Raw genomic sequence first — 23,082 nt, 5'->3', positions numbered from 1 at the left:
TGACTGGCGTATTGTGATGAGCCAGTTGCTCGGCCACCATTGACCAGACATTTTTAATTGGTGAGAGATCTGGTGAATGTGCTGGCCAGGGCAGCAGTCGAACATTTTCTGTATCCAGAAATGGCCGTACAGGACCTGCAACATGCGATCGTGCATTATCCTGCTGAAATGTAGGGTTTCGCAGGGATCGAATGAAGGGTAGAGCCACGGGTCGTGACACATCTGAAATGTAACGTCCACTGTTCAAAGTGTCGTTAATGCGAACAAGAGGTGAGCGCCACGTGTAACCAATGGCACCCCAACCATCACGCCGGGTGATACGCCTGTATGGCGATGACGAATACACGCATCCAATGTGAGTTCAGCGCGATGTCGCCAAACACGGATGCGACCGTCATGATGCTGTAAATAGAACCTGGATTCATCTGAAAAAATGACGTTTTGCCATTCGTGCACCCAAGTGCGTCGTTGAATACACCATCGCAGGCGCTCCTGTCTATGATGCAGCGTCAAGGGTAACCGCAGCCATGGTCTCCGAGCTGATAGTCCATGCTGCTGCAAACGTCGTCGAACTGTTCGCGCAGATGGTTGTTGTCTTGCAAAAGTCCCCATCTGTTGTCTCAGGGATCGAGACGCGGCTGCACGTCCGTTGCAGCCATGCGGATAAGATGCCTGTCATTTCGACTGTTGGTGATACAGGGTCGTTGGGATCCAGCACGGCGTTCCGTATTACCCTCCTGAACCCACCGATTCCATATTCTGCTAACAGTCGTTGGATCTCGACCAACGCGAGCAGCAATGTCGCGATACGATAAACCGTAATCGCGATAGGCTACACTCCGACCTTTATCAAAGACGGAAACGTGATGGTAAGCATTTATCCTCCTTACACGAGGCATCACAACAACGTTTTACCAGGCAACGTCGGTCAACTGCTGTTTGTTAATGGGAAATCGGATGGAAACTTTCCTCATGTCATCACGATGCAGGTGTCGCCACCGGCGCCAACCTTATGTGAATGCTCTGAAAACCTAATCATTTGCGTATCACAGCATCTTCTTTCTGTCGGTTAAATTTCGCGTCTGTAGCGCTTCATCTTCGTGGTGTAGCAATTTTAATGGCCAGTAGTCACTTTGATCCACCTGTAAAGTGTGTCTCTTTCGACAATAAGAGTGGGTCGACATTCTGCTGTAATAAAACAGGGTCTGACGGAACTTTTTCCCAGCTAGTGAATTACATGGTCCCACCTAAATTCTGGCCAGATTTTGTCTTGTTTTGGTTTGTAAACTACGTAACTAGCATTGTGGATATTTACGAACGTTTCTAACCCTAGATCGTAAATGCTGTCGTAAATGTATTTTTCGTTTATGTATCGATTAAGTTAGCTTTATGGGAAAGAAAGCAATTTGAAGATTAATTTACAAAAATTCAACAGTCAGTTCTTATTCGAGAAAACCATATTATTTATTAGCCATTTTAAAGGACTGTTTCGACTGCAAGTAAATCTCAGGTTACCATTTATAATTTTATATTTCTTACATCAATATTTAAAATATTTCTTATATTAATATGTTGACATCGTAATTCTGTTAGAGACAGCAAAGGACTTGGAAGAGCACTTAAAGGTAATGGACAGTGTCTTGAAAGGAGGATATAAGATGAACATCAACAAAAGCAAAACGAGGACAGTCGAATTAAGTCGGGTGATGCTGACGGAATTAGATTAGGAAATGAGACTCTTAAAGTAGTAAAGGAGTTTTGCTATTTGGGGAGCAAAATAACTGATGATAATTGAAGTACAGAGGATATAAAATGGAGACTGGCAATGGCAAGGAAAGCGTTTCTGAAGAAGAGAAATTTGTTAACATCGAGTATAGATTTAAGTGTCAGGATGTCGTTTCTGAAAGTATTTGTTTGGAGTGTAGCCATGTGTGGAAGTGAAACAATGACGATAAATAACTTGGACAAGAAGAGAATAGAAGCTTTCGAAATGTAGTGCTACAGAAGAATGCTGAAGATTAGATTGGTAGATCACATAACTAATGAGGAGGTATTGAATAGAATTGGGGAGAAGAGGAGTTTGTGGCACAACTTGACTAGAAGAAGGGACCGGTTGGTAGGACATGTTCTGAGGCATCAAGGGATCACAAATTTAGCATTGGAGGGCAGCGTGGAGGGTAAAAATCGTAGCGGGAGACCAAGAGATGAATACACTAAGCAGATTGAAAAGGATGTAGATTGCAGTAGGCACTGGGAGATGAAGAAGCTTGCACAGGATAGAGTAGCATGGAGAGCTGCATCAAACCAGTTTCAGGACTGAAGACCACAACAACAACATCAGTACGTATTCGATGTTGCAATATAAGAAGAAGTTTTAAATTTTAAAATTTGCAAATGTTTCATCCTTTGTTATCATTTGTTGCTACTAGAAATCTTCCTATAGATACAGGTCCTCAAGAAACTAAATTTTATGAATAATCTAAAAATGGAAGTCACACTAACATAGTACTGACTCTTCTAAAGTTTTACAAGTTTAGCAAGAAAAAGTGTCTCATGTATATGATTGTCCGCAGGCTTTAACTGCGTCAGACCATTTTTTACATAGACCGCGTTAACGCCAGTAAATCTCTCTGCAATGTTTCCAGGAGATAGACAATGAAAAGAGTTCTATGTCTTATGTGTTGAAACTTTCATGGAAAGCTGTAACTTGGTGTGACATTGGATGTGGAAAGGTAAATAACCCACATTTTCTGACAGAGTAACTGTCACCTCTATGACTTATCATTTAACACCACCGGCATCAAATACGTTACGCAATATTTCAACTCCTCTGGACATTGACATCGTATTAAACAGCTAAGTAAACATTTTACAATTGTTTGATGTCATCTGTCTTGCACTTGAATATACATTGCTTGCTAAACAGTGAATGTTTTTATGCAATGCCAACGTGAACTATACACACCATTAAAGTATTGCATCACCTCGGTTCCGAGAGTTCCGGAACCTGTATTGAAAATTGGAATAAAGATCAACATAAACATCATTTGCAGCCTTTTCATTGCTCATGAAGACCACATATTGCATGTTGTATCAGCATACAGCGAGACCTGCGGTTGTGGTGGTGCATATTACTGTACACACCGGTACCTCCAATAACCAGTAGCACGTCCTCTTCTACTGATGCCTGATTGTACTCGTCGTGGCATAGTATCCACAACTTTATCAAGCCACTGTTGGTTCAGATTGTCCCACTCCTCAACGGCTTCAAAATGGCTCTGAGCACAATGGGACAATGTCTGAGGTCATCAGTCCCCTAGAACTTAGAACTAATTAAATCTAACTAACCTAAGGACATCACAGACATCCACGCCCGAGGCAGGATTTGAACCTGCGACCGTAGCGGTCACGCGGTGCCAGATTGAAGCGGCTAGAACCGCTCGGCTACTGCGGCCGGCTCCTAAACGGCGATTCGGCGTAGATCCCTCAGAATGGTTTGTGTGACACGTCGTCCATAAACAGCCCTTTTCAATCTATTCCAGCTACGATCGATAGGGTACATGTCTGGAGAACATGCTGGCGACTATAGCAGAGCGATGTCGTCATCCTGAATGAAGCCATTCACAAGATGTGGGCGAAGGGGGGGGGGGGGGGGAGGGCGAATTCCCTCGCCAATATGCTGCCGATATGGTTGCACTATCGGTCGGAGGATGGCATTCACGTATCGCACAGCCGTTACGGCGCCTTCCATGACTGCCAGCGGCGTACGTCGGCCTCACATAACGCCACGCCGAAACATCCGGTAACTTCCACCTTGCCACACTCGCTGGACAGTGTGCCTAAGGCGTTCAGCCTGGCCGGGATGCCTCCAAACACATCTCCGACGATTGTCTGGTTGAAGGCATATGCGACGCTCATCGGTGAAGGGAAAGTGATGCCAGTCCTAAGCGGTTTGTTCGGCATGTTGCTGGGCCACTCTGTACCGCGCTGCATGGTGTCGTGTTTGCAAAGATGGACGTCGCCATGGACGTCTGGAGTGAAGTTACGCATAATGCGCCTACTGTGCACAGTTTGAGTCGTAACACGACGTCCTGTGGCTGCACGCAAAGCGTTATTCAACATGGTGGCGTTGCTGTCAGGGTTCCTCCGAGCCATAATCCGTGGGTAGCGGTCGTTCACTGCAGTAGTAGCCCTTGGGCGGCCTGAACGAGACGTGTTGTCGACAGTTCCTGTCTCTCTGTATCTTCTTCATGTCCGAACAACATCGCTTTCGTTCACTCCGAGACGCCTGGACACTTCCCTTGTTGAGAGCCCTTCCTGACACAATCGCGATCGAACCGCGGTATTGACCGTCTAGCCACGGTAGAACTACGGACAACACGATCTGTGTACCTCCTTCCTGGTGGAATTACTGAGACTGATCGGCTGTCGGACTCCCTCCGTCTAATAGGCGCTGCTCATGCATCGTTGATTACACCTTTGGGCGGGTTTAGTGACATCTGTGAACAGTCCAAGGGACTGTGTCTGTGATAGAATATCCACAGTCGACGTCTATGTTCAGGAGTTCTGGGAATCGGGGTGATGCAAAAGTATTTTTTATGTGTGTATAAACAAAAATATTTTACATTGAGGTGACAAATGTCATAGGATACATCCTCCTTTTGCCCGGCGTAATGCAGGAACTCGACTTGGCATGCACTCAACAAGTCGTTGGAAGTCACCTGCAGAAATATTGTGCCATGCTGCCTCTACAGCAAGTCCATCATTACAAAAGTGTGACCGATGCACGATTTTGTGCACGAACTGACCTCTAGATTGTGTTCTATAACTGTTCGATTGGATTCATTTCGGGTGGTCTGGATGGTGTATTTTTTTTTCTCGAACTGTCCACAATTTCCTTCGAACCAATAGTCATCCATAAAATTTCCATCGTTGCCCGGTAAGGTGAAGTCCACGAATGGTTGCAAATGGTGTCCAAGCAGCAGAGCATAACCATTTTCAGTCAATGATCGATTCAGTTCGGCCAGAGTGCATTCGATGTAAACACAGACCACTCCACTATGGAGTGACCACTAGCTTGCACAGTGCCTTGTTGACAACTTGGATCCGTGGCTTCGTGGAGTCTGCTCCACACTCTAACCCTTTTTTCTACACAGTCCGATTTTATACTTAATCTAGCCACTGTCACAAATGATGATGATGATGAAATGATGAGGACAACACAAGGACCCAGTCCTCAGGCAGAGAAAATCCCGAACCCAGCTAGGAATCGAACTCGGGGCCCCATGATCCACAGGCAGCAATGTTAGCCACTAGACCACGAGCTGCAGACATTTCCAGTCAATGATCAGCTCAGTAAACAAAGGATACACCGTTATGGAGCCACCACCAACTTGCACAGCGCGTTGGATCCACGCCTACGTGAGCCCTTCGCCTCACTGAAACCGTGCCATCAGCTCTTACCAGCTCAAATCTGGACTCATCTGACGAGGCTACGGTTTTTCAGTCTTCTAGGGTCCAACAGATGTCGTCACGAGCCCAGGAGAGGAGCTGCAGGCGTTGTCGTGACGTTAGCAAAGCCACTCGCGTCGATCGTCTGCTGCTACACCTCATTGACGCCAAGTTTGGTTGCACTGTCGTAACGGATACGTTCGTCGCATGTTCCACATTGCTTTTTGCTGTTATTTCACTCAGTGTTACTTGTCTGTTAGCACTGACAACTTTACGTAATTGCCGCTGCTATCGGTCGTTAAGTGAAGGCCGTCGGCCGCTGCATTGTTGTGAAATGTGGTATTCCCCGCACACTCTTGAACTGTGCCTCTCGGAATATTGAATTTCCCGACGATTTCCGAAATGGAATGTCCTATGAATGTTGCTCCATCTACGATTCCGCGTTCAAAGTCTGTTAATCCCCGTCATGCGGCCATAATCACTGATTGATTGATCGATCGGGTCGGCATGGTGTGATCTTTGGGCTCGGCTGTTTGACGTGACTTTTGGCCGCGACGGGCGTGAGGGCGAGAAAGGGGACAGCCGGAGAGCCGCGCGGCGCGTGAGAATCGGAAGCGAGCGTGGTTGAGCAGGCCGGGGCACGACGCAGAGGCTGTGGTGTGATCGACACGTTTGCAAGACCGAACCTGGTTTGCAGTGTGGGAACTGGACTCGGCCACGTTACCCGAATCGAATCGTTCGGCCCTGATTTGGATCTGTAAAGGATTTTATAAAATATTTGGTGAGAATTGCTTGTCATGTATTTGGTGCGCATATTATAGTGATCTTTGCTTCCCAAGTATCGGCACCATGACTGGAAACTGTTGTCTTGCCAACCAAAAGGTCCCCTCTATTTAGTGCTGTTTAAGTAAACACGTGTTATTGTGTTTGGTTAAATGTTTATCTGGATTTTGTGATGTGATACAGTCCGAATAAGCGAGGTGTATTAATTTGTACTATTGCTGTTCGGAGTAACGGACAACATAAGCCAGTATGGTGAAACTGTAATATTTTTCCTGGTACAGTGAGCCGTGTGGACGTTGTTATAGTTGGTTCAAAGTACAGGCTTAACATTGAAACTGTACGTTCTGTGTTATTTAGTTGCATTACTTGTTCACTCCCGAACTGTGAAATGGTAGCCTTACTTGACTCTTTAAGTTTATCAGTAACCTGTTAAAGGGTAATTTAAATGAGCTCCGCAGTTTTAGTGAGCATATGTTAACCTACTAGAGTAGTTTAAATTTCTAAGTTGACTTGGTATTATGCTATTCGCCCTCGTCCTTTAAGGTTAAGGGCATTAGTTATTGATTCACCCTTGATTATTTTATTTCAATGTTCGTGAAATACCGTTTGAGGAATTAATGTTTGCCGTTTTCTCTCCCCGTCCCCCCTCTTTTCTCTGAAACTGTATAGTAGCACGGGCCCCAAGAACTTTTTGTCCAGTGTGTTATAGTTTACTGTGTGCGGCACCTGTACAGCTCGCCCGCTTGCTGTGGTTTCTGGGTCTAGCTGCCTCTGGTCTGGGTCCGGAGGGTCCCCCTTCTGCTACTTGAATTTGCCCGTGCCTATGTGACGTCACCTGTTTTGAAAATGTGTCACGAAGGGGTGTATCTGTTGGTATTTTCTTTGGTGTTAAAAAAATTTGTGATATCCATTATTGGTTAAACTTTATCTCATTATTGTAGTCTCCTTTTGGGAGCTTTACTGTGTATAGAATTTAATTAACTTGCAAGTCACTTAATGCTTGGTTAAAGATTAATGTTGTTCTTTGAATAGGGCGGTTGCCCACGGCTTTAAGGATTTTGAATTTTAAAGATAAAATTTTATTTGGCCAAAGAAAAGTTAATAAAAGTGTTGTTGTTGTAAACTGTGAATGTTGCTTATGTGGTCTGACCCTCCCGCTTAACAGTAATTGGCTGATTAGGGTGGGTTAACCACCACAATCACGTTGAAAACCTTTTGACGTGAATTACTTGAGCACAAATGATAGCTCCGTCTGTGGTGTGCGTACTGTAAGACCTTCAGTACAAACACCATCAGATTATTTGACTTGTCGCTCTAACGAAGTAGGCGAGTGTCAGCAATATGTCTCGTGGTCTTATCGTGGCGTGTTTATCTTCTGCCGTTAGGTCAGATGATAGAAATGCCACTTGCACGCTTAGAGTAGCAGATGGACGGTGACCAACTTTAAACAGAACTTGATTAATTTTCGCACACATTTATAAAAAAAAAAAAAAAAAACAAGCATAAAAATTACTTAACTTGGTTCTGGATGCTATTTACAATTGACAATCTGAAGTTCCTTTGGTATTGGTACGTTAATCTTATTCTCACATATATCTCTGATACTTGACAAAAGTGTCTTATCATTTATCTTCATGGCTATGTACAGGAATATGGTAATGTTATTCGGCGCAGACTGAAACTTGACTATAGACTAGTACAGACTGATGCAGACTGACCAATCTGAGGTCTGTACACTCGTTATAATACCTCTCGCGTTCATTTATCACTGTGCGAGTGTGATCCGCGAGGAGCAAAGGTTCTACGTTAGCAGCAATCTCATTGGCTGCGTTACATATTAATACGCGGATCGGCGGAAGCAGAATTTGGTCCGTGGCTATGATAGCGCCTTCTCGTAGTGCGGAGACGGACGAGCGTTGCGCCTGCGCTGTTGTGCTTAGCGGGGCGCGCTCTAGTGGGAGAGTTGTGTACGCGCTGACTACGCGGAACTATGTACACAACACCGTCAATGCACGGCACTTTAATACACCTTGTGTACGCGGTAGTACGCGTGCATATCGCTATCCAGTGACTTTAGTCGCCTCAGTGTATTGCTGAAGTAAGGAAGGGGCGTCATACTGCGTGCAACACAGTTGATCACTGAGTGGTTCGGATGGACGCAGCTGAGTCTGGAAGCTACTCCCGGTACTCTCGCGGCTGACCCCGCGGCCGCAGACGTCGCGCGCTCGTGTCCCGGCGGGCGCTCGCCGGCCGCCGGCAGCCGCGTCGCGTGGCCTGGCTGCATAATCGGCGGCGCCGGCGCAGCCTCCGGGCCGCTGCCCGCCGCTCGCCAGCCCAGCGCCATGTCAGTAGAGCCGCGGCTGGCGCCCGCCTAGCGGTGCCCCCTGTCACCCTTTACGGCGCGCAGCGACGCTGCTGTCACAGGACGGGTCCGTCTGACTGTCTCCGGCCCGGTACACTCCGTCAGCAGTTGCCGTAGCGGCGCCGGTCCCGCCTTAAATGCCGACACTGTCTGCCCCAGCCTGTAAACCAGGCCGCCAGGGCCCGCCCCTCTCGCACCACTTTGGGAATATATTCGGTGCTTCTGCCGTACTATACTCATGTCTAAAATTAAAGCAACGAACCGAAGTTTTGCTAGGTTGCGTTTATTTTGCCACAAAACAGTGTAAACAGCTGATACACTAATGGCCATTAAAATTGCTACACCACGAAGATGACGTGCTACAGACGCGAAATTTAACCGACACGAAGAAGATGCTATGATATGCAAATGATTAGCTTTTCACAGCATTCCCATAAGGTTGGCGACACCTACAACGTGCTGACATGATGAAAGTTTCCAACCGATTTCTCATACAGAGCAGTTGACCGGCGTTTCCTGGTGAAACGTTCTTGTGATGCCTCGTGTAAGGAGGAGAAACGCGTACCACCACGTTTCCGACTTTAATAAAGGTCGGATTGTAGCCTATCGCGATTGTGGTTTATCGTATCGCGACATTTCCGCTCGTGTTGGCCGAGATCCAATGACTGTTAGCAGAATATCGACTCGCTGGGTTCAGGAGGGTAATATGGAACGCCGTGCTGGATCCCAACGGCCTCGTATCAATTGCAGTCGAGATGACAGGCGTCTTATCCGCATGCCTCTAACGGATCGTGCAGCCACGTCTCGATCCCTGAGTCAACAGATGGGAACGTTTGCAAGACAACAACCATCTGCACGAACAGTTCGACGACGTTTGCAGCAGCATGGACTATCAGCTCAGAGACCATTTCTGCGGTTACCCTTGACGCTGCATCACAGATAGGAGCGCCCGCGATGGTGTACTCAACAACGAACCTCAGTGCACGAATGGCTAAACGTCATTTTTCGGATGAATCCAGGTTCTGTTTACAGCATCATGATGGTCGCATCCGTGTTTGGCGTCATCGCTGTGAACGACCATTGGAAGCGTGTATTCGTCATCGCCATACTGGCGTATCACCCGGCGTGATGGTATGGGTTGCCATTGGTTACACGGCTCGGTCACCTCTTGTTCGCACTGACGGCGCTTTGAACAATGGACGTTACATTTCAGATGTGTTACGACCCGTGGCTCTACACTTCATTCGATCCCTGCGAAACCCTACATTTTAGCAGGATAATGCACGACCGCATGTTGCAGGTCCTGTACGGGCCTTTCTGGATACAAAAAATGTTCGACTGCTGCCCAGGCCAGGACGTTCTCCAGATCTCTCACGAACTGAAAACGACTGGTCAATGGTGGACGACAACTGGCTCGTCACAATACGCCAGTCACTACTCTTGATGAACTGTGGTATCGTGTTGAAGCTGCATGGGCAGCTGTACCTGTACACGCCATCCAAGCTCTGTTTGACTCAATGCCCAGGCGTATCAAGGCCGTTATTACGGCCAGAGGTGGTTGTTCTGGGTACTGATTTCTCAGGATCTATGCATCCAATCTGCGTGAAAATGTAATCACATGTGAGTTCTAGTATAATATATGTGTCCACTGAATATCCCTTTAACATCTGCATTTCTTCTAGGTGTAGCAATTTTAATGGCCAGTATTGTAATTTTTTTCATTTTGTGTTTTATGAAGAGTGGGTCAACTGGTGAAAAAATTATGTGTCAGATAGTTCCTTTCACTTAAAATGCTTAGGTGTCTTAATACGACTTACTGTTACAATTGATACTTTTTACACTCGGGAATTTCAGTTTTTAAGTTTTTCCGAGAGAGATTGTACACCGGCGGTATATAGGCATTATGCAGTCTGATGCTTGTTTTTGAGTTCCAGAAACGTGAGTTGTACAGGAAAAATCGCTTTTTCAAGGGGACTTTTATCCAGGAACCTTAAAAGCCGCGGTTCTTCAGAGAAAAATGACATAAACAGAGTTATATTTTATTCCAAACATTAGCGCTTGCGATCAAGGCTATTTGTTTCCTTGAGATAGATTTAGCGAACTGCCACAGTGTATGTGCTCATGGGAGTAGAATGAGGATCTTTGGAATAAAAGTGGCCTAATTAGAATTAAATTTTTCATCCGAAATAGTGTCCGACAGTGTTGCCATCAATTCCTTACATCCATTGAGGACGATCAAAATTATTTAAATTGACGGTTTATGAAAGTATGACTACAGCCAGGCTGCAGAATTTTAAACGTGTGCTGCATTGTCGGTTATAGCTACGGCAACTTTATCAACAACTACCATGGCAATGGGCCGCCTCCCTCTTCCTACTGCACCGCCTTATTCACCTAATTCTTCAGATTCCTTGATCGTATTCTTTGCCCATGTACTGGCATGGGGCCTCTTCACAGCTGTTTCTGTCGGCGATGTTCCTGCAACGCAGTGCTGCTATTGCTGATGTTCTGATAAAAACAACTTTACCAGCAGTGCGCAGTCTTTCTTCCCAGTAACTAATGCGTTTCGTACGGAAAACTTCAACTTTGTTACCCCTATATCATGTCAGTTCAAAGATAAATATATACGAGTCGCTAAGCGACAAACAGCATACGGACGTCAAACAAGGAAACATTTCACGTTCTTACTGCTTACAGAGCCATATTTTCACCTGGTGGCAGAATGTGGAACTATTATTTTTTCAGCGTACTCCACGAACGCACAGATTAGTGAACGTACCTACGATGTTTCAATGCCCTGCGATGTATACAGCCCGCAATACAGCGTTCAGAATACCTTCAGTTCATTATAATCACCCAGCAAAATTTTCAAACCCGCTGAAGGATCAGATTTGAATGGACCATGTGCATCTAGATGCTAAAGTCTTGGTGCTGGCAAAGGTAAAATATTTTGGCACATTTTGTTAACTCGTGCCTAGATCTGTGTTTTTGGTCAGCTCCACGACATTAGCGTCTGCCTGCACACAGTCACGAATATGCAGTTCTTGTTGTGATCTTCAATTGAAAGGCTGGTTTGATGCAGTTCTCCACGCTTCTCTATCCTGCGCAAGTCTCTTAATTTCCGAATAACTACCTCAACCTACAGCCTTCTGGTTATGCTTACTGTATTCAATTTTGGCCTTTCTCTACGATTGTTACGCCCCACTCTTCTCTCTAATACCAAATTGGTGACCCCTTGATGACTCGTGTTATTCCGAATACGATGCAAAGTTTCTTTGGGCATGCACTGAGTCAACGGCTCAACACTGAACTTGAACGGGTGTCATGGGACATCCGCACCGAACAAATACAACGAACAATATCTTACAAAAAAAAGGTAGGAAAAGAAAAAAAAAGAAAAAATAGAGAAATCGTAAGACGACCGTTCACGATAAGTGGGAAATTCGGGTTCGAATCCCAATCCAGTAAAAATGTTCATTGTCGTCATTCCATTCTACAGCTGATGGTTGTCCATATTCGCAATTGCGAATACATTTAATGTACTTCTTTTAGTCAAGTTGTGCACAACATTTCTTGTCTGCCCAGTTCTGTTCAGTACCTTCTCAATAGTTACATGATCAACCCATCAAATCTTCAATATTTTTTCTATAACACCATGTTTCAAATGCTTCTATTCTCTCTTGACGAATTCGTTTATCGTCCATGTTTCACCTGCATACAAGACTACACTCCACACAAATATCTTCAGAAAAAACTTTCTAACACTTAACTCTGTATTCGATGATAATAAATTTCTCTTCTTCAAAAACGCTTTTCTTGCCATTGCCAGTCTACATTTTATATCCTCTCTACTTCGCCCATCGTCAGGTATTTTGCTGTGCACATAGCAAAACACGTCTTCTACTTTAAATATCTCGTTCCCAAATCTAATTTCCTCAGCATCATCTGATTTAATTCGACTACATTCTATCATCCTTGTTTTGCTTTTCTTAATGTTCATGTTATGTCCTCCTCTCAAGATACCGTCCATCCCATTTAACTGCTCTTCCAAGTGCTTTGGTGTCTCTGAGGTTTTCTAATGTCATTGTAATTCTGTCAAAGTTCTTTTTTATTCTCCATGAACTTCAAATTCTTCTCTGAATTTCTCTTTCGTTACCTTTACTGCTTGATCAGTGTACAGATTGAATGACATCGGGGACAGACTAAAACCCTGTCTTATTCCCTTCACAACCACTGGTTTCTGCACAAGTTGTAAATAACTTTTCGCTCCTCGTGTTTTACCCCTGGTATCTTCTGAATTTCGAAGACACTATTTCCGTAAACATTATCAATATAAGTTTACATGTACTTTTCGTTCTAATTAGCCCATAGTGAATAGATCCTCTGGGATGTCAAACATGTCAGAAAACAAGAATACATAACAAATATTTACAAAATAAGAACAGATACGCCAAACAGATCCTGAATGAAATTGCCTTTGTGGATGTGGACTCTGTCAAAAACACCTTCAACATATTTACATTTAAAAGCATATGAATCTTGTCAAAATATTAAATGTTCAATACACTTAGGTGCATATCATAATTCTTATACTATTGTAGCTGCACATCATTAAATAAAAAAATAAAAAATTACAGCACTTATTTACACTGATCTCATCACTACACAAAATTAGTACACAAGTCAGATTGTATGCAGTATTCACATTACATGATATAACACAGACGCATCAATAGGTTCTGCTAAGAAATTCATTAGTAGGAGGAGCTGTCCACCAATAAATCATTTAGACTCTTCTCAAAGTGAACTTCATCATATTTAAACTTTTTATAGCTCCTGGCATGTTACTGAAAATGTGTATTGCTGAATAGTTGACATCTTTCTGAACCAAAGTAAGTGACTTTAAATCTTTCTGAAAGTTATTCTCATTTCTAGTACTGATGCCACGATCTAAGTTGCTGGTTTGAAAAAAAGATATATTTTTAATGACAGATTTCAGTTGGGAATGTAATATATTGTGAAGCAGTAGTTGGTATCCCCATTTCCTTAAACAGCCCTTTGCTGGACGTTCTAGAGTTCACACCACAAATAATTCGCATTGTACGTTATTGGGCTCGTAGAACTTAAGCTTGGCTAGGAGAAGTATCCAAGGAAACAATCCCGCATGATATTATGGAATGAAAGTATGAATAATACATCAGCTTTTTCTACTTTTGTATCACCTTCGTCTGACAAAATTCGCATACCAAATAGACATTTATTTAAGCCCTTCAGCAGTTCTGTGATACGCTTCTCCCAGTTAAAATTATTATCAAGAATGTAACACTGTCAACTTATTCTAACTGCTTGTTGTCAAATTTTAAGCATATACTGGCAGGAAACCTTTTACAAGTTCTGAATTACATATAGTATGAAACTTTCTGGCAGATTAAAACCGTGTGCCGGACCGAGACTCTAACTAGGGGTATCTCCCTAGAAAAGGCAGTGAGACATATTTTCTTCTGCTTTCTACTGTGTTGTGTGTTGACTGTAGAGGTGTCTCGTGTAGGGTATTTGTTGTCGGCTGTTTTTTGGATTTTTTGTGATAATTTATGGATCATGTGAGGGTTATATCTATTGTTTAGAGCTATGGCTTTCTGATATTGGTTTCTTTATGTCGTTCAACTGTTTCAAGTGGAGTTTTATGCAGGCGATTCACCATGAACCTTAAGTATGCCATCTTATGTTGGTTTGGATGGCAAGATGAACTGTTGATGCACACATCTCTGGCTGTTTGCTTTCTGTAAATTTCAAAGTGATGTTCCTGGTTTTTGCTGAACTTTTTAAATCTAAGAAACTGATGCTGTTATTGGAGTCATGTTCCAAATTAAATTTGAAGTTATTGTGCATGCTGCTGAGCTTGGTTGCTAATATGTCAATTTTTTGTTGTTGGAGCAATCAAAAAGAATAATTCTATCATCTACATACCTTTTATAGTAGTTGATTTTGCTGTTGATGTGATTGTGAGTTTTGAAAAATGTGTGCTCTAAGTGGTTTATGTAAATGTCTGCTAACTTCCCAGCTAGGCTGCTACCCATCACCAACCCTTCGTTCTGTTGGTATATTTTGTTATTAAAACTGAAGTAATTGTAAGTCAACACCAGTGTGAGTAACTCAGTGAGCTCATAGATTTCTGCCATGCTCGATTTCTTATGTTTAAGCAGATTGTTCTTGATTATATTTATGGTGTCCTGTATAGGGATGTTGGTAAAAAGAACAAAAATGTCAAGCAATGCAAATCTAGCTGTCAGTAGAATGTGCACATCCTTAAATTTGTCAATGAGCTCATACATATTCCTAATGGAGTAATTGGTTTCAAAAGTATAATGGGTGTTCAGAAGAGCTAGCAGTTTGTAATTTAATCTATATGAAGGGCTATTCCTAGAGGTAACAATAGGCCTGATTGGACAATGCTGTTTATGTATCTTAGGCTGTGACCGAAGGTGAGGGGCAATGGGGTTCACAGCAAAGCAGTCACGCATTTCCCACTTACGTAGGAGGAATTTACAGTTCTTAAGAGTTTTCTTAAGTTTGGCCTGAAATGTAGAAGTGGGATCAAAGTCTTATTCGATTACGTTATTACTACTGAAAAATTCCATGGTTTTGTCAACGTATTCATTTTCATACATTACAACCGCACAGTTACCTTTGTCTGCCTTGACTATTAGAGCTTTACTGTTAGAAACTTTGGAGTTGATACAGTTCAGTGTCTTTTGGTCACTGTTTTGATGTGAAGTATTTTTTAGGTGTCTCGTGATTATTTTATTGGCTCTGAAGGCTACTGCATTGGTTTCACTGGAATTTAATTTTACAGCGTCACATGCAAGCTTAGTGGATGCAATAAGGTTTAGGTTATTGCCATTAAGGTTTGGTTCTATGTTGTTCTTAAGACCTTTGTTTATGAGTGTAAGTGCAGTATGTGTAAAAGTTATGTTAGTCGAATTAATAACCCTTTCATAGAACTGATGTGGTTTAGCGTGGAGATTTTTGGCAGTGAAGCTACCTTTTTTACTTTTCAGACCTTCAAGTTTTTTTGTTATGCCTGTAAGTTATTTTCTGGTGTTCTTTAGAAATGATGTCATCAATGTATTGTAATATGTAGGAGAACTGTAGGCTGGAAAAGCAATTGCTAAGTTGCAAGTGTAGATTGTACAGTTGTCTGTTGAGGAGCTCTTTCTTTTTGTGTTGCACTTTTATCTGTCTTGAGGCACATGATTTCACATTTTGCTTTGACAATTCTGCAGTGCTGCTACCTATATTAATCTTTACTTTTATGTAGTTTGGGGTTACTTGTACTAATAGACATTACTTGTTGTATTAGATGTTGAGGATTGTCTTTTTTAGGTTTCTTTTGCATCTTTTGAAATCGTGAACATTTCTCAGTATCTGGCGAGGTATGCTTAATGCTATTTTGTCTAAAACTGACATGGTGAGATCGCTGCTGTGTACAATTAATGTAGGTTGATTCTTACAAAGAAGAATACAGCAACCAGCCACTATTAATAATGCTATTTATTCAAGTAAATAGCGCCGTAGCCGGTTTCGAACTGACAAGTTCATCATCAGACGGCTGTTTACAAAATTCACAAGATATACTTTACATAATCGTCAGTTTACGATTTTTATTCTCCCACTGTAGTGAAATATTATTGGTGTATTGATGCCCTACGGTAGAAAACAAAGTTAGACTCGCCCTATGTGAACATAACTAACTTACAAGCCATGTAATACAGAGTAAACAAATATGTGAGGTTAAGTATTTCAAAAATACAAACCTGCAACTTTGCAACATTAACTCGCGGAATTTTCGATGTAAGTATTGTAACCACTTAATCTCACATATTTGTAAGAATCAAGCTGCATTAATTCTACACATTTTACACTCAGATATTTGTAAGAATCAACCTACATTAGCTGTACACAGCCACGGTCTCACCATGTCGTTTTAGACAAAATAGCATTCACACTTTTATGTCTCGATGCTGATGCAGTTTTTACTAAGTCACACTCTATATTGCACCCAGGATCTCTGTTAATACTGTTGCCCAGCCCACCGTCAATAACCTCGGTATCTTCCTTGGTGAAGTCTCTACAGAGTGAACCTAAATCCTCAGTCAGCTAACGAAGATCAGCAATAGGTTTTTTAAAAAAAAGTGGTGAGCCGGTATTCTGATCCTAGTGCATGCTGCAGAAGTTAGCCTACTCCTCTGGCATGAGAACTACCAAACAACAAAACTTTTTTTTCTGTTTGCTGACTTCCCTCCTTTAGTACTGAATTTTCTACTGAAAGTCTGTGGTCTCCTGTTTACACGTACCTCTGCCTGAGGCTCAGCAGTTTCTAACTGAAGCTTTCTCTAAGGCTAAAAATGATGTAATCGCAGGTTTGCCTTTCATTAAACTATCATCTTCTAAGACATGTCGTAGGGTCAGATATGCCTCTCGTGTTCCTACATTTCTCAGAAATCCAGACTGCTCTTCCCCGAGGTCAGCTTCTAAGAATTTCCATTCCTCTGTTAAGAATTCGTGTTAGTATTTCGCAACCATGACTTATTAAACTAATAGTTCGCTAACTTTCACAACTGGCAGCAACTACTTTATTTGAAATTGGAATTATTACATTCTTCTTGAAGTCTGAGGGTATTTTACTCTGTCTCATACATCTTTCGCACCAGATGGAAGAGTTTCGACGTGGTCGGCTACGCCAAGGCTATCGATAGTTCAGTCGGAATGTCGTCTACTTCCAGTACTTTGTTTCGACTTCAATTACTACTCTGTCAAACTCTTGTCGCAGTATCATATCTCACATTTCAAACAGAAATGAATGTCTCTGTAATACCCTGCTCTGATGATGACTCTTGAGTGCAAAACTAGTTAACAGTACAATAAATCATATCAAATTGCACGTTGTACATACACACATATTTCGCCAATTGTACCGCCTCCATCGTGTAACTCGCACAGGCATCATGAGAATAATATGAGAGAGGCTAGGGCAGATACCGAGGCGTATGTCTACCCCGTCCGTACACGAATGAAAAGGAAAATGAGGAGGTATTGTCGTACGAAGTACCTTACCTCATTCGCCGTACAGTGCCTGGCGGAGCTAATAATGTAAGAGTGGCTATTGTGCAACAATGTAGTACCGCCTGGAATACTGGTAACTCTGAGAACTGACGGACTCACTCCGTGGCCTCCTAGCGCGTGACAAAGCCTCGCCGCTCGTTTGGAATACAGTGCAGTATGACGGACAGCGAGAGCCGGGCAGTTGGGCTAGGCGGCGCGGCGGTAAGAACTGGTCCGTGTGTGGCTGCTCTGCATTCCGACATGCACATAAACGACATGCGCGGGACATTCTCATGCAAATCCCCGTATGCAGATGATCTCACCGTGCCGTACAAAGCGAGCGCCTCCGAGAATGTGCCAGGTCGCCCGGGAAAGGCCTAGGAGAGATAGAGAAATATTACAACAAATGGCGAATGCAACCGAAGTGTACGTTATACTACGACCGACCGACAAGGCTGCCGGCGTGTTGCTTCTTCTGCGTACAGCAGGGAGGCACAGGCGACTAAGTCTGTGGCCTTATTATGAACACATACATTTAATCACAAAAGTGTAATACTGAAGTAATTCGCAACAGGGAAAAACTGATGCCCTCCACCACTAGTGTCTTTTTCCAAAGCTGTTTCACAGAGGAAGACTGCACTGTAGTTCCTTCTATAGATTGTCTCACAGACGGCAAAATGGTAGATATCGAAATAGATGACAGAGGGATAGAAAAACAATTACAATCGCTCAAAAGAGGATAGGCCGCTGGACCTGATGGGATACCAGTTCGATTTTACACAGAGTACGCGAAGGAACTTGCCCTCCTTCTTGCAGCGGTGTACCGTAGGTTTCTAGAAGAGCGTAGCGTTCCAAAAGATTGGAAAAAGGCACAGGTCATCCAAGTTTCCAAGAAGGGACGTCGAAGAGACGTGCAGAACTATAGAGCTATTGTAGAATTTTGGAACACGTATTACGTTCGAATATAATGATTTTTTTGGGGACTAGAAATCTACTCTGTAGGAATCAGCATGGGTTTCGAAAAAGACGAACGTGTGAAACCCAGCTCGCGCTATTCGTCCACGAGACTCAGAGGGCCATAGACACGGGTTCACAGGTAGATGCCGTGTTTCTTGACTTCCGCAAGGCGTTTGATACAGTTCCCCAGTTAATGAACAAAGTAAGAGCATACGGACTATCAGACCAATTTTGTAATTGGATTGAAGAGTTCATAGATAACAGAACGCAGCATGTCATTCTCAATGGAGAGAAGTCTTCCGAAGTAAGGTGTGCTGCAGGGGAGTGTCGTAGGACCGTTGCTATTCACAATATATGTAAATGATCTTGGGGATAACATCGGAAGTTCACTGAGGCTTTTTTCGGATGATGTTGTGGTATATCGAGAGGTGGACACAATGGAAAATTGTACTGAAATGCAGGAGGATATGCAACGAATTGACGCATGGTGCAGGGAATGGCAATTGAATCTCAATGTAGACAAGTGTAATGTGCTGCGAATTTACAGAAAGAAAGATACTTTATCATTTAGATACAATATAGCAGGTCAGCAGCTGGAAGCAGTTAATTCCATAAATTATCTGGGAGTAGGCATTAGGAGTGATTTACGATGGAATGACCATATAAAATTAATCATCGGTAAAGCAGATTCCAAACTAAGATTCAGTGGAAGAATCCTAAGGAAATGCTGTCCGAAAACAAAGGAAGTAGGTTACAGTACACTTGTTCGCCCACTGCTTGAATACTGCTCACCGGTGTGGGATCCGTACCAGATAGCATTGATAGAAGAAATAGAAAAGATCCTTCGGAGAGCACCGCTTTTCTTCACAGGATCATATAGCAATCGTGAAGGCATTACGAAGATGATAGATAAACTCAAGTGGAAGACTCTGCAAGAGAGACGCTCAGCAGCTCGGTACGGGCTTTTGTTTGAAGTTTCGAGAACATACCTTCACCGAGGAGTCAAGCAGTATGTCGCTCCCTCCTACGTATATGTCGTGAAGAGAGCATGAGGATAAAATCAGAGTTTAGAGACCCCACAGAGGCGTACCGACATTCTTTCTTTCCACGAACAATACGAGACTGGAATAGAAGGGAGAACCGATAGAGGTACTCAAGATACCCTCGGTCACACACTGTCAGGTGGCTTGCGGAATACGGATGTAGATGTAGATGCAGTGTGTGGCAGTATTCTGCAGGCGTATAACACGATGCTATCGGTCGACAAACGTCTCAGTGGTTATGAGCGCTCAACTGACTTTTCTGGAAACATAGTCATCTTAAAACATTCTCGGATTCACTATCTACAAGTAAGGGACAATAAAATACAAAGGTGATAGATGGAAGAAAAGTAAGCAAAATGTACATTATTTCAAAAGTGGCTACGAATGTCGTCCCGCTCACATGTTGCGAAGGGTGCTTCGACTACGCTGGAGAAGTTCCGCTGGAGAGCCCTTACACACTTGCCACACCGTCCCGATTTCTCCCACTGTGATTTTCATATTTTTGGAGCCCTTAGTTAAGACACTCATAGCCGGCGATTTTCTTCGGAGAGGCCTGGCGTAAAGTATTTCATTAAAAAGAAAAATGATTGTACTTAACTCTTCCGGAAGCTAATTGTTCGGAAGTGGGATATATCACAGTGATCACAGCAGGAATACTATGAAAGATTCTGATCATTGGATTATCAAGGTTCGTAAATTCTGAAATATTATACTGGACGAAAATGGCTGTGTTACCCGATGGTATGGTTACCCCTTTGTAGCCAGGTGCAGAAAAGCTTGGTGACAGCGGACCGTGAAAACGTGACGTATAATGCAACAGAACAGCGATCCCACTTTGGCACAACAAATTTAGATTGCCAGTTACGACTTATGAAAAATGCAAATATGTATGCAATGCACGTGGCTGGCGCACAATCGACACATCACCAAATCAGTCACTTCCAACATTGGGAAACTTGAAATGTGAATAGGCTAAATGATGGTGTTCCATCTTCTAATAAATAAAAACATAGATCAGGTTAATTAGTCCTATAATGTATGACAGTATTACAGAGAGCAAGAGAATGGTGTGTTTATATTCTGTAAGACGTGAGAGTGCTAAGGAGAAGTATGAACTCCTTACTTTGTTTTTGAAACAGACCATAATCGAAAATGAATCACAGACACATTCAGTACAACGATACGACATGTAGAACCTCAGAACGATCGATCGCTGACCTTAGTATATACATTAATTTATTACTCTGCGTACAAGGCACTGACCGTCTTACCTCAGAGTGCGATAAAACGTATAATACTGGCCATTAAAATTGCTACACCAAGAAGAAATGCAGATGATAAACGGGTATTCATTGGACAAATATATTATACTAGAACTGACATGTGATTACATTTTCACGCAATTTGGGTGCATAGATCCTGAGAGATCAGTACCCAGAACAACCACCTCTGGCGGTAATAACGGCCTTGATACGCCTGGGCATTGAGTCAAACAGAGCTTGGATGGCGTGTACAGGTACAGCTGCCCATGCAGATTCAACACGATACCACAGTTAATCAAGAGTAGTGATTGGCGTATCGTGACGAGCCAGTTGCTCAGTCACCATTGACCAGACGTTTTCAATTCGTGAGAGATCTGGAGAATGTGCTGGCCAGGGCAGCAGTCCAACATTTTCTGTGTCCAGAAATGGCCGTACAGGACCTGCAACATGCCGTCGTGCATTATCCTGCTGAAATGTAGGGTTTCGCAGGGATCGAATGAAGGGTGGAGCCACGGGTCGTAACACATCTGAAATCTAACGTCCAGTGTTCAAAGTGCCGTCAATGCGAACGAGAGGAGACCGAGACGTGTAACCAATGGCTCCCCATACCATCAAGCCAGGTGATACGCCAGTATGGCGATGACGAATACAGGCATCCAATGTGCGTTCACCGCGATATCGCCAAACACGGATGAGACCATCATGATGCTGTAAACAGAACCTGGATTCATCCGAGAAAATAACGTTTTGCCATTCGTGCACCCAGGTTCGTCGTTGAGTACACCATCGCAGGCGCTCCTGTCTGTGATGCAGTGTCAAGGGTAACTGCAGCCATGGCCTCTCAGCTGATAGCCCATGCTGTTGCAAATGTCGTCAAACTGTTAGTGCAGATGGTTGTTGTCTTGCAAACGTCCCCATCTGTCGACTCAGGGATCGAGACGTGGCTGCACGATCCGTTACAGCCATGCGGATCAGATGCCTGTCATCTCGACTGCTAGTGATACGAGGCCGTTGGGATCCAGGACGGCGTTCCGTATTACCCTCCTCAACCCACCGATTCCATATTCTGCTAACATCATTGGATCTCGACCAACGATAGAAGTAATGTCGCGATACGATAAACCGCAATAGCGATAGGCTACAATCCGATCTTTATCAAAGTCGGAAACGTGATGGTACGCATTTCTCCTCCTTACACGGGGCATCACAACAACGTTTCACCAGGCAACGCCGGTCAACTCCCGTTTGTGTATGAGAAATCGGTTGGAAACTTTCCTCATGTTAGCACGTTGTAGGTGTCGCCACCGGCGCCAACCTTGTGTGAATGCTTTGCAAAGCTAATCATTTGCATATCACAGCATCTTCTTTGTGTCGGTTAAATTTCGCGTCTGTAGCGCGTCATCTTCATGGTGTAGCAGATTTAATGGCCAGTAGTGTAACAGTTATGGCGATTACATTTGAAATAATAAACAGTTTACTTTCTTCCTATGTGTCTTCGTTTTCATTTGACTGCTCCTTGTATGAGAGGACGTCCAATATGTGATGAAACACAATATTTTTCTGGAAGCACGTTGGTTTTATCCAGGATTCCTGTGCAATTCTCCACTTTTCTGGCTAGAAAACTCTATTTCTTTACATAATCTGCGTTCAATGCGACGGCCTTACACCATCTTACTGTGTGGGCCTGTATGCCCGATTGTATCACTCTACTGGTCGATGTTGCAGCCAACCATGGGAGAGGACATCAAAGAGAATAACCCCTTCAGTGTCCACACCCCGTCACCATGACTTTACCGGTTGAAGGCGCGGCTTTGAACTTTTTATTTGCACGAGAGCGGCGTGGTGCCACTCCATGGATTGCCCGTTTTTTTCCGGTTCGAAGTGACGGTCGCATGTTTCATCGCCTGTGACGATGCTCGACAAAAAATTGTCACGATGAGCTTCGTCACGCGCGATCAACGATCAGTTCCACACAGATGGTCCTTCGTTGTGAAAGTGTCTAACCAAAATTGTTTCCTTTTTAATTAGTGAAAGTATCAATGTTCCAAAATAATTATTTAACAAATCTGCATCTGACTGCGTCTGCGAACTTGTTTCGTGCACTCCTCCATTTTGCCAGTAA

The sequence above is a fragment of the Schistocerca serialis genome, chromosome 9 (genome assembly GCF_023864345.2).
Source record: "Schistocerca serialis cubense isolate TAMUIC-IGC-003099 chromosome 9, iqSchSeri2.2, whole genome shotgun sequence".
Classification (NCBI taxonomy): domain Eukaryota; kingdom Metazoa; phylum Arthropoda; class Insecta; order Orthoptera; family Acrididae; genus Schistocerca; species Schistocerca serialis.
The sequence above is the reverse complement of the archived record's forward strand: the minus strand, read 5'-3'. Positions refer to the sequence as shown.